The 12,359-nt window shown below is 51.3% G+C and overlaps 1 long non-coding RNA gene across 1 annotated transcript; it reads right to left on the reverse strand.

Moving 5' to 3' along the window:
• Positions 1–477: 477 nt before the first annotated feature.
• LOC147356130 (uncharacterized) lies at positions 478–12,015 on the reverse strand. Its single transcript, XR_015143080.1, has 2 exons — positions 11,752–12,015; positions 478–4,914 (listed from the first exon to the last, which is right to left on the reverse strand). It is a non-coding gene; the product is annotated as an uncharacterized LOC147356130 (long non-coding RNA).
• Positions 12,016–12,359: the final 344 nt, after the last annotated feature.

Here is a 12,359-nt window from a genome sequence, read left to right on the forward strand (position 1 = left end):
GGGGGTCAGGGAAGGTTTCCTGGAGGAAGCCATGTTACTTTCTCTACACTTTTTGGCTTGATGACAACTTGATGTTGCAGCTCCAAAGCTCACCGCGGCATGACCTTGTCTCTGTAACCTTTTGTATTAGTTTCCTTTGCAGCTGTAACAAATTACCACAAGCTTAGCCGTTTAAAACAACATATTATTAGTGTCTTACAGCTCTGGAGATCAGAAGTCTGAAATGGCTTAAACTGGGCTAAAATCAAGGTGTCCACAAAGCAGCATTCTTTCTGGAGGGTCTAGGGGGTAATTTGTTTCCTTGTCTTTTCCGGTTTCTAGAAGTGACCTTCACTCCTGGCTCATGGTCTCTTCCTCCATCTTCAAAGCCTTAGCATCTTCAAATCTCTACTCCCTTTGTCTCTTTCTCTCCTGCTTCTCTCCTTTCAGGACCCTTGTGATTTCATTAAGCCCACTCAGAAAATTCAAGATAATCTCTTCATCTCAAGATCTTTAATTCAATCCCCTCTGCATAAGGTAACATATTCACAAGTTCTGAAGATTACGACATGGACATCTTTTCTGTTAATTTTTTTAACAGCTTGACATATAAATCACATACCATACAATTCACCCATTTAAAGTGCACGAGTCAATGGTTTTTAGTATATTCACAGTTATGTGCAGTCGTTACCACAGGCAATTTTAGAACATTTTCATCACCTCAAGAAAAACCCTATTCACTTCAACTCTCACCCACCTACTCTTCTCCACCCTGGCCCACAATCTTAAGCAACCACTAATATACTGTTGGTCCTTATAGATTTCCCTATTCTGGACATTCATATGGATGGAATCATACAATATATGATATTCAATGTCTAATTTTTACTTAGCATGATGGTTTTTAGATTTATCCGTGTTGTAGCGTATTAATACTCTGTTGTATGGATATACCACATTTTGTTTATCCATTCATCAGTTAATGGACATTTGGGTTGTTCTCATCTTTTGGCTATGGTGAATGACATGCTATAAACATTCATGTACAAGTTTCTGTGTGGACATCTGTCTCCATTTCTAGTAGATATATATCTAGCAGTAAAATTACTGGGTAGGCACAGACATCTTGCGGGGTGGGAGTGAGGTGGTGTTGGTGCATTTGTCTGTCTACCATGTTCTTACCTCAAAGTCTTCAAAGAATCTGACAACTGAGCCCTGCCTGTAAATTCATTCACTTGGGTCAGGACTGCAACTGCTGCTGCGTGTGGAGGCGAATTCATAGGCACACACAGGACAGTACGTGGGATGGAGCAGCGCCAACCGGAGCAGAGATCAGTCACTGTGAGTCTGCACACTCCTCCCTTCTCAGATGTTCGCAAGTTGTTCGGCTGTGCCTCATTTTTCCCTTGGAGTCTCTGCGATGAATCCTTTCTACAAACCTCTCCTCCTGCTGGAGCTGGTCTGAGTAGGTCCCTGTTCCCTATATGAGACATGAATACTGCCCACTTCACGAGGTGGTGAAGGCTCAGTGAGAAAACTCATGAAAGTGGTGAAGACAGGTGCTCAGCAAATACTGGTCAATCTAAATCTGTTCTCTTAACATGTTCTCTTAACATGTTCTCTTAACTATTCCAGAAATAAAGGTTTGAGTTGGGAGGAGACCCAGGTCAAGCTCAAGTTCTGTTCGAGCTGAATGCACACGTGGGGTGGTCAGCAAGACCTCTGACAGTCGCACGCTCAGCAGAAACGGATTCAAGAGGTGGTAGGGCCCATCAGGAAGTGACAGAAGCTGCTTGGGGGAAAGCCCTGGAGGGTACAGCCGTGCAGATGGGACTTGTCGGGGACACAGATAAGGCACCCCTGGGACCTTCGGGGATAATCATGGGACGTTCTCAGAAAGCCAGGGGCCCAACCAGGCAGGAGGGCAGGAGGCAGAATGACAGGAAGAGTTACTTTGCAGGCTGTCAAGTTCCATGAAACTCTTCTGCACACCGCCACTCAGATTTCGCACCAAGGAGAGCAGTGTGCCCGACAGGCTGCCTCCTGGAAACCACCAGAGGAGGGACCCATGGCATCTCTGTCTCTGGATGAGGCTCAGGCTCCCTGCATGGGCAGTGTCTTTCATTCCTGCTTCCTCAGGACAGCTGACACCCAAAGTCTGTCTCTGGGAGCTACCTTACATTAAGGGCTTGGATTTAAGAGAGTTAATATATATATATATATATATATTTATTTATATATAAAATATATATATATATTTGCAAGGAGGACAAAGGTTCGGTCAAATGGGTCAGCCTAGTCCAAGTCACAGGGTAGGGGAACTCAGCAGAGGCCAGGAAGGAGAATTATCTGGGCACAGGCAGCTAAACAACCCTTATCACAGAACAGGCTACTGGGAGGAAGGAAGGGCGCATAGGGAGGGGCGAGGTGAGGGAGGTCAACTCAGACAGGTCAGGAGGGCGGGGGTGGAGACCAGAAGGAGATGTAGCAGGGATCCCGAGGAGCAGAGAACGGTGCAGAGGGACAGGAAGTGAGGCAGGCCTGGGAGATCGCTCACCGCCCTCATCATTCATTCATTCCTTTAACAGGAACCTACTGAGGGCCTGCTGTGTGCCAGGCCATCTGGCAGGCTCAGGACACCAAGGAGGAGGAAGCCATGGACCTGCTGCTCCAGCCGAGGCTCTGTACGCCCATGGGGCCCCCAGGAGGCAGGCGGCTCACTCTTCCGACTTCCTTTCCCCACCTGGTCTTACCTCCAGGGCAGTCTTCTATCTTTGGGACCAATAAATGGAGAATTATTTCACTGAAAAACTCTTATGGCCCCCAACCTCTTGGATGTCAATGTTTATTCCTAGAGGCAGCCCCAAAGGCAGGGCAAGAGTGAGGAATGTGTATGCAGGGCCGCGGCCTGTGAGCTGACACATGTCCCAGGAACCCGTTGTCTCTGCCCTGAGAGCCCCTGCTCTCCTCCAGGATGCCCCCCATCAACCAACAACATGCACGGGATCATAGACCGGCTGGCAGAGGAAGGGAACCCCCAGAGACATGGCAGGAGAAAGTGTCCAGGGCCTGGAGACAAGGGCAGCATGGAACAGCAGGGCAAGCTCCAGAGACTAAGACAGGCTCTGGGTGCAAATCTGGACTCTGCGGCTCACGAGCTGTGTGACAGGGTCCGGGGCTGTGAGCCCTCTGAGCCTCTTTGCTTCCGCTCTCAGAGGAGTGTCCCCCTGGGGTAGATGTAGAAGCTTAAACCGGACAGCATGCGTGAATGTGACCAGCCTCAGGGTCAGGACCCACCTGTGCAGGAGGGAAACCGGGCCCGGGTGCCCATCTCCTCCTTGGGAGACACGTGATCGGGGGCTGTCGCGGGCATTCTGGCAGCTGGGTTTCCACAGTAGTCTAAAGGGCGGGCCTGGCTATTCTAGAGATTACTGCCCTGCCTTCGGGCAGCTGAACTTCGCACAGAAGGTGGGTTCACTGCTTTCCCCCTGGAACCTTAAATCTGCCAAGCGCTTCTCAGTGTCACCACCAGCCTTGTTAGGTGAATAGAAAAGATAATAAGAAGCCCATTTTACGGATGAAGAAAGAGAGACCTGGAGAAGTTAAATTTTCTCAGAGTTAAATTCAGCAAGGAAAGATGTCTCAGTGGCTAGTGAATTCAGGGCATTTTCCACCAAAGAAGGTGCCGCTGCCCAGAGAAGACCTCCAAGCCCCAGCCCTTCAGCTTCTTCTGCAGTTGAGGCAGATGGAGACGTGAGAGCCCTGGACAGGCTCATAATCCTATTCCCTTGTTCTAAGTCTATAAATATTATTCTGAATAATATGGAGTTTATTTAGCCAGCATGGCTCAGATGGTAAAGAATTCATCTGCAATGCAGGTGATCCATGTTCGATCCCTGGGTCGGAACGATCCCTTGGAGAAGGGAATGGCAACTCACTCCAGTATTCTTGCCTGGAGAATCCCATGGACAGAGGAGCTTGGTGGGCTACACGGTGCGTGGGGTCGCAAAGAGGCAGACAATGCTGAGCAACTAACACTAATACTAACCTAAGAAAAACCTCAATTTTCTCTTTCAGTAAAAGTCTTTAGGGACTTTCCTGATGGTCCTGTGGTTAAGAAGCCACCTTGCAATGCCAGGAATGTAGGTTTGATCCCTGGTCAGGGAACTGAAATCGCACAGCCACAAAGCAAATAAACCCTCATGCCACACGCAGCTAGAGAGCTCACACGCTGTAATGCAAGAGTCCATGTGCTGCACCCAAGACCCAGTGCAGCCAAATAAATAAAAAAATAATTGGTAAATTAAAAAAAAAAAGTCTTTCTTTAAATGTCAAAATCTGGGATTTGGGACATACACTGGATATAACCAAACATTTTAACCTAATCAAATTTGTCTTTTCAGGTTTTCCATCACTCATAGCATTAGTCATTCCCACTCATCAGGAGAGAAGTAACTAGCATAGATATAGTTACAAAGTCTTCCTTAAATGTGCTTGAACGCTTTTTCCCGGCATTCTTGTCAACAAAACATTTCCCTCTTGTCTGTGGTTCTGCTTCTTTTCTGTTTTTTTTTTTTTTTTTTGCAGATGTGAAACTAGGCAACTTCTTGACAGATGCATCAGTTACATGGTTTATAGCTAAAAGAAACCTAAAACTTGGGAATTCCGTGTGGTCCAGTGGTTGAAACTCCTGGTTTTCACTGCTGAAGGGAGCACAGGTTCAGTCCCCAGTCTGGAAGTTGGATCCCGCAAGTCCTGGGATTCAATCAATTCAATCAGAAGACATTCATCGTTGCACAGAGCTGACAATCCAGAGATAGGGCATCCCTTGGGATCAGCTCGGGCCAGTAGCTCAACCCAGTCCCAGGAATTCCTTTATCTGTGCTTTCTTCCAATCCAAGCCTTGGCTTCACGCACAAGCTGGCTCATGTCCTAGGAGCAAAATGGCTGAGTCAATGACCAAAGGGTGGAAACAACTCAGTGTCCACTCGCAGATGAATGGACAAGAAAATGTGGTCTACATATACAACAGAATATTAGTCACCTTATGAAAGAAGGAAATTCTCACACCTGCTATGACAGGGATGAACCTGGAAGATATGCTGAGTGAATTAAGCCAGTCACAAAAGGACACAAAGCACGATTCCACTTATATCTAGAGTAGTCAAATTCATAGAGACAGAAAGTACAAAGATGGTTGCCAGGGGCCGCAAAGAGAGGGGGACTGAGAAATTACTGTTCAAGGATGTAGAGTCTCCATTTGAAAAACGAAAAAGTTCTGAAGATGGATGGTGGTGATGCTTCCCGATGTCACTGAGCTGTCACCTCCTCCTCCTCCACCACCTCCTCCTCCAGCACCACCACCACCACCTCCTCCTCCTCCTCCAGCTCCTCCTCCTCCCCCTCCTCCTCTACCACCTCCTCCTCCTCCACCACCTCCTCCTCCTCCATCTCCACCACCTCCTCCTCCTCCTCCACCACCTCCTCCTCCAGCACCACCACCACCTGCTCCTCCTCCTTCAGCTCCTCCTCCTACCCCTCCTCCTCCACTCTCCTCCTCCTCCACCACCTCTTCCTCCTCTTCCTCCACCTCCTCCTCCAGCACCACCACCACCTCCTCCTCCAGCACCACCACCACCACCTCCTCCTCCACCTCCAGCTCCTCTTCCTCCCCCTCCTCCTCCACCACCTCCTCCTCCACTACCTCCTCCTCCAGCACCACCACCACCACCACACCTCCTCCTCCTCCAGCTCCTCCTCCCCCTCCTCCTCCTCCACCACCACTTCCTCCTCCACCTCCTCCTCCTCCAGCACCACCACCTCCTCCACCACCACCACCACCTCCTCCTCCCCCAGCTCCTCCTCCTCCAGCTCCTCCTCCCCCTCCTCCTCCACCACCTCTTCCTCCTCCACCTCTTCCTCCTCCACCTCCTCCTCCTCCAGCACCACCACCTCCTCCAGCACCACCTCCTCCTCCCCCAGCTCCTCCTCCTCCAGCTCCTCCTCCCCCTTCTCCTCCACCACCTCTTCCTCCTCCCCCTCCTCCTCCTCCACCTCCTTCTCCTCCACCTCCACCACCACCACCACCTCCTCCACCTCCTCCTCCACCTCTACCACCTCCTCATCAACCACCACCACCACCACCATCTTCTCCTCCTCTTCCACAACCTCCTCCTCCTCCCCCACCAACTCCTCCTCCATCTCCACCACCTCCTCCTTTTCCACCACCTCCTCCTCCTCCACCTCCTCCTCCTCCACCTCCTCCTCCACCACCACCATCTCCACCACCTCCTCCTCCTCCATGTCCTCCTCCACCACCACCACCTCCTCCTCTCCACCTCCTCCTCCTCCACCTCCTCCTCCTCCAGCACCACCACCACCACCACCACCTCCTCCTCCACCATCACCTCCTCCTCCACAACCTCCTCCTCCTCCACCTCCTCCTCCTCCAGCACCACCTCCTCCTCCTCTACCTCCTTCTCCTTCTCCTCCTCACCACCACCACCACCTCCTCCTCCTCTTCCTCCACCTCCACCACCACCATCAGCACCATCTCCTCCACTACTGTCTCCTCCTCCTCCTCCACCACCTCCTCCTGCACCACCACCACCTCCACCACCTCCTCCTCCTCCTCCTCCACTTCCTCCTCCTCCTCCTCCACCTCCTCCTCCACCACCACCATCTCCACCACCTCCTCCTCCTCCTCCACTTCCTCCTCCTCCTCCTCCACCTCCACCACCACCATCAGCACCATCTCCTCCACTACCGTCTCTTCTACCTCCTCCACCACCTCCTCCTCCACTACCTCCTCCTCCACCACCACCACCACCACCTTCTCCACCACCACCACCGCCTCCTCCTCCTCCACCACCTCCTCCTCTTCCTCCTCCACCACCACCTCCTCCTCCTCCACCTCCTCCTCCACCTCCACCACCACCACCACCACCATCTCCTCCACCTCCTCCTCCACTACCTCCTCCTCCACCTCCACCACCTCTTTATCCACCACCACCACCACCTTCTCCACCACCACCACCACCTTCTTGTCCACCACCACCTCCTCCTCTTCCTCCTCCACCACCGCCTCCTCCTCCTCCACCACCTCCTCCTCCTCCTCAAACTTCACCACCTCCTCCTCCTCCTCAAGCATGGGCAAACTTTGAAGGAGAAAGCAAGAAGAGAGTGACAGTAAAATGGAGGCTGTCTGGGTGTGGCCGAGACTGCTGGCCATCCTCCAACGTCTCCCTTCTTCCTTGGCACAGAACCAGACTACATTTCCCAGCCTCCCTTGCTGTTGTGTATGGGTGGGCAAACTGTGGCCTCCTGCCAATTTTTATAAATAAAGTTTTATTGGAACACATCCATACTCATTCATTTATTTATTGTCCGCTGGCTGTTTTTATGCTATAGTGGCAGATTTGAGTAGCTGCAACAGAGTCTGTATGACTTAAAAATATTTACTCTCTGGCCCTTTACAGAAAAAGTTTGCTGATCCAGGATCACTACCCTATGTCTTTATGGGATGTCTTTGTTACAGTGGTCTAACCTGCCCTTGGCTACTACAGTACAACCAACACTGCTCAGTATAGGAAATACATTAACATGCTTTACATTCTGAAGATAAATAACTAACTCTCAGTAAATAACACCTGTCCCTTCCCTATGGAACTACTCAGTTCAGGTGACTGTCAACCTTAGGGTTGCTGACCCAGCAACACTGCACAAGACAGCCTGTGGAAGACATTCAACAGAGGTAAATACAGGTTTTATTCCTACTTTGTGGCTTATTACTTTGGCCACCTGATGTGAAGAAATGACTCAATGGAAAAGACCCTGATGCTGGGAAAGATTGAAGGCGGGAGGAGAAGGGGACGACAGAGGATGAGATGGTTGGTTGGCATCACCGGCTCAATGGACATGAGTTTGAATAAACTCTGGGAGTTGGTGATGGATGGAGAGGCCTGGTGTGCTGTAGTCCATGGGGTTGCAAAGAGTCGGACATGACTGAGCAACTGAACTGAACTGAATTGAGTGGCTTGTTTTCTTTGGCAAGCTGGATCAACTTTCATGTCACAGCTCTGAGCAGAGACAGAAATCAGTCCCGCACTTATTTCAGTGACACTCAGCACCCCAGGAAGCTGCCCATCTGACCCACCCCTTAATATGCCCATGGACACTGTTTTGGGTGCTTTTCTCAGGGTAGTTTCTGCCTGCTCTGCCCCAGGAATCACTGAGCAGGGCCCTGGAGCCAGAGCAGAGACTCCTGCTGGTCCTGGCTGTTCTCACAGGACAAGCTTCTTAACATTTTCCTTTAGGAACCATTCTGACCTATCATTAAGTGTGAGACTGTGAATCTTGAAGACATCTCTGGAGGGAAATGTCCTGGTAGTGCTGAAGATCTGGAGGGTCTAGTTGGTTTAGGCTCAGAGGTGAGGAAGGCAAATTCCTTAGGCTAACTTTAGCCGATAGGTCAAGAGTGGAGCCGAAGCCCTGGGGAGTCTGACCTGTGGATTTGAATCTCAGCCTGGCTGCTGGCTAATGAAGCGATCTTAGACAAGTTACTTAACTGTTGTGTGCTTCCAACCAGGCTGATAACTGTGGCACCTCTTTCACTGAGCCATTCAGAACATGACGGGAGATTTTGCTCAACAAATTGGCTCAGCACTTGGCTCCAGACTTTTAAACTCCTGATCACCACGGGCTTTAAAGACTAGATGAAGTAGTTTGGATGTGCAAGTGCCAGGAAGGAGGTCTTTGTGAGAAGCAAGGCTGCTAGGAGATAATGCCTGAGGTTTCTGACTGTATGAGAGTTCTCGATTGTTCCCCCAGTACGCATGGCAGCATGGGGCCAAGGGTGGAGTGGGAAGAGAGGGAGAGGACTGTCCAGCAGCCTCCTTCCTCTAAAAGTGACTGGGCAGAGAATGGATGTTCACCGGGCTTAAAAAAGTCATCTCTGGGCCTGCCCTGCCCTCAAACCGTGGACTCTTGAAATGGTTTACCCTTCTAACCAAGAATGATGCTCCAGCCCACCTAAGCTCTTGGAAAATGCACATGTAAGGTTGCTGAGAAGAACCAGGCCAAACCTTCCTTATCCTTGACACTTGGCTTCAGGGTCACCTCCCCAGGGAGGTCTGGGCAGGGGGGCCCCTGCACGAGCCCACATGGCACCTTGCATGCTCCCATCATAATTCATTGCCTTTTGCAATTTGTTCAACAAATATTTGCTGAGTGCCTACCACACACACAGTTCTTTGTCTATTGTCTGTCTTCCCACTGGACTCCCTGAGGGAGGTCTCTCCACCACCGCCTGGTCCTCAGATCTTCTGAACAATAGCTATGAATATTCATGACTATTGTTCAGCGAATGACTGTGGCCCCCAGCGCTTTGTGACTCTAAAGTATAATCACAGCTAACATAAATTTAGTGCTGTCGGTGTTCCAGGAGAGATGGAAGCGCTGTCTATTTATCCAGAGACTCTGTGAAATAGAGGTTCCCACCCCGCTTGGACAGACGAGGAAGTGGGAGCTCCTAGCTCTGGCCCGGCTTGACTCACACAGCTGGTGGTGAGGTCTGTGTGGCTCAGGGTCCCTTCACCTACAGTTTGCGCTCAGCTAACCAGCCCTGTGCTACCCACGCTGGCTGGAGACATAGATATTATTTCAGATCCTTGGTTAGGCTTAGAAAATGAACACAGCAAACTCTGAGGTTCTGTGTTTTCAAGGTAAGGTTGTGCAGGTAGATCCTGAGTCTACCTGCACAACCTCTCAGGTCAAGGAGGGTCAGAGGTCGTTTACACTAACACCTGTTGTTGTTAGTTGGCTAAGTCGTATCTGACTCTTTGCAACCCCATGAACTGCAGCACAGCAGGCTTTCTGTCCTTCACTATCTCCCTGAGTTTGCTCAGATTCCTGTCCATTGAGTTGGCGATGCTATCTAACCATCTTGTCCTCTGCTGCCCTCTTCTCCTCTTGCCTTCAATCTTTCCAGGGTCTTTTCCAGTGAGGCAGCCCTTCGCATCAGGTGGTCAAAGTTCAGAAGCTTCAGCTTCAGCATTAGTCCTTCCCATAAATATTCAGGGTTGATTTCCTTTAGGATGGACTGGTTTGATTTCCTTGGTGTCCAAGGAACTCTCAAGAGTCTTCTCCAACACCACAGTTTGAAGGCATCAATTCTTCAAGGCGCTCAGCCTTCTTTATGGTCCAACTCTCACATCCATATATGATTACTGGAAAAACCACAGCTTTGATTATATGGACCTTTGTTGGCAAAGTGATGCCTCTGCTTTTTAATACATTGACTAGGTTTGTCATAGCTTTCCTTCCAAGGAGCAAGCGTTTTTTAATTTCATGACTGTGGTCACCATCCACAGTGATTTTGGAGCCCAAGAAAATAAAATCTTTGTCCCCTTCTATTTGCCATAAAGTGATGGGACCAGAGGTTGTGATCTTAGTTTTTGAATGCTCAGTTTTAAGCCAGTTTTTTCACTCTCCTCTTTCACCTTCATCAAGAGGCTCTTTATTTCCTCTTTGCTTTCTCCACGTTAGAGTGGTATCATTACACTGACTTAACAGACTGTGAAGTAGAGCAGCCCAGGTGTCAGCCCTGCCTTTGTAAGACCAGGTACAAGAAGTCAATCTGCATGGGGAGGCCCTGTGGCTAGATGGTGGGGACCCAAGATGGCTCCTTCAGGTAACAGCCTGCTGCTTTGTGGTGGTACAATTGTGTCTGTGGGTCTGCACTCCCCTCCCTTCTGATGAGACAGAGGTGAGCTTAGGCCTCCAAACATTCACAACATTTGCCGGCCCCCTGCCTGAGTGCCAGCCCCTCCCAGAAGCCCAGGGCCTTTGAATCAGTCCCTGGTAAGGCATCCTGCTGTGACCTAAACTGACCTGCATTTTCTGCAAGTCACAAGTTAGCCTTGGCCCCTGAATAGGGGTGGGGGAGACAGAATAGAAAATCACAGAGAAGCAAACAGTCCACCCTCCTGCCCTCATCACCTCCAGTGACAGAGGAGACGAGGGGAAGGACGGGGAAAGCACAGATGCAGGCTGGGGCCAGGGCCCTAATAAAGTCAACTCTACCTGAGTTTTCAATTACCTTCTGAGGAAGTCCGGAACCACCAACCAGGGTGGGAGTGGGGCGAGGGGTATGAGAGCTCAGTTCGGTGCTAGCCCCTTTGTAACTGCATGCTCTGCTCGCTATTTTGATGATGGCTTACCCGATTTCCCAGAAGAAAACCAGCCCAGGGAAAGAGGTAGAAAGAAGAGAAGTCCACATTCCACTCCCAGCTCTGTCTTTCTCCAGACAGCGGGGTGACCGACTTCCTGGAGAGACAGGACACTTGGCGGGGTCCCGGGGACTTGATCACGAGGTGGGGGTGCTGTGGGCCTCAGAAGGGGGCTGGAGCAGTGCAGTGGCGGGTCCACGGCCGGGGCTGGGGCCTGGAGGGCAGGTTCCTTGACGACGCAGAGTCGAGGGCAGTGGGAACAACCTGACTCAGACATCTGGGCCAGCAGGTGAATCCCTTCCCAGCTGTGTGCCCTTCTGCTGTGGGTACCCCCTCCACCACCCATCATGTATAAGCCTCAGTTTCCCCAGAGGTAAAATGGACATAATCTCGGAGTCGTGCTGAGAAATGTGAACTACTACATGCTGTAGCCAATAGAGTCTGACGGAGAGTAAAAGCTCAGTAAATGCTAGTTGTCCTTGCGCCCCACCCCCAAGCCCCACCTTCCAAGGTCTGTGGCCCCCAGCGAGAGCAGAGTTACCTTTGTGGGTCGCTCACCACCCCACATGCCGTTGACCCTGCTCTCCTTGGCGTGGGCTGATGCTTGGAGACTTGGCAGCCCAGAAAGCACGGGCGACGCTGAGGCTTGGCGTTGTCTGTTGCCTGGCACCTCGAGCAACCCTGAGCCACCCCTCCCCACCACTGTCATCACCCTGGGCCTTGGCGCCAGGTGAGCAGATGGCGTGAGGCCAAGTTTCCCTCCTGCACGGAATTTGCCAGCCTCACAGCGCTCCTGCCAGCCTGACCTGCCCCGGGTCCCAGGCGGGTTTCACCCGGGCAGGCTGGGTTCCCACTCCTGCATCTTATCCTGCCCAGAGGTGATGACCGCAGAGGGAGGGGGAGAGGTTCAGCCCGGAGCTGCCCCGACAAGCCGGTGTGGTGGAAGCCCTCGGTCTTTTCTGGTCCCTCACCACCCCAAGCTTGGCACCCAGCCTCACGCTGGCTACCAGCCAGCTTCCTACATCTCATTTGCTTATCACTGTTTGTTTTGGAGGCTTCTGGGAAGCCAGTCCCCACCTGAGGGGGATCTTTGACCTGGGGACTTGTGAGGGCTGAGACTTTGAATTCTCGAGAAAGTCCAGCTCACAA

The sequence above is a fragment of the Bos grunniens genome, chromosome 16, assembly GCF_055505025.1.
Source record: "Bos grunniens cultivar Pamir isolate PY7600 chromosome 16, Bosgru_T2T1.0, whole genome shotgun sequence".
NCBI lineage: Eukaryota > Metazoa > Chordata > Mammalia > Artiodactyla > Bovidae > Bos > Bos grunniens.